Below are 402 nucleotides of genomic sequence, written 5' to 3'. Positions count from 1 at the left end.
TATGGCCGATCTAAGTACTTTAATTGACACAAAGTTCGCAGTCACCAAGTTCGGTTTCCTATTCTGGGGGTACAAACACCTATATTTATACTCAAATTTTGAGAGCGGGTAGCAAGCAAGGTGAATAGGGATCAAAGTCTAGCTGAGCAGCTCGCCGTGGTTTCATTTTTAATTTTGCAAGCTTCCAATTACTGATGGATCGTGGCGACAGCAACACAGCGAGTGCTACCTTCGGTTCCTCTCCTTTTGTAATTGATCATGAACAAATCCAGCTGGCTCGAGCGCTGACAGAGGTTCGATCCACTCTATCACACCGATTTCTTCCGAAAGTAGGCCCCCAGCTTGCTCCATTTTCGATTTTAGGTAGTATACGCGGTTAGAAAGCCGACTCGTCGCCTTGCG

Source organism: Phytophthora parasitica, assembly GCF_000247585.1.
Source record: "Phytophthora parasitica INRA-310 unplaced genomic scaffold supercont2.12, whole genome shotgun sequence".
NCBI lineage: Eukaryota > Oomycota > Peronosporomycetes > Peronosporales > Peronosporaceae > Phytophthora > Phytophthora nicotianae.
Note: the sequence above shows the minus strand (reverse complement) of the source record.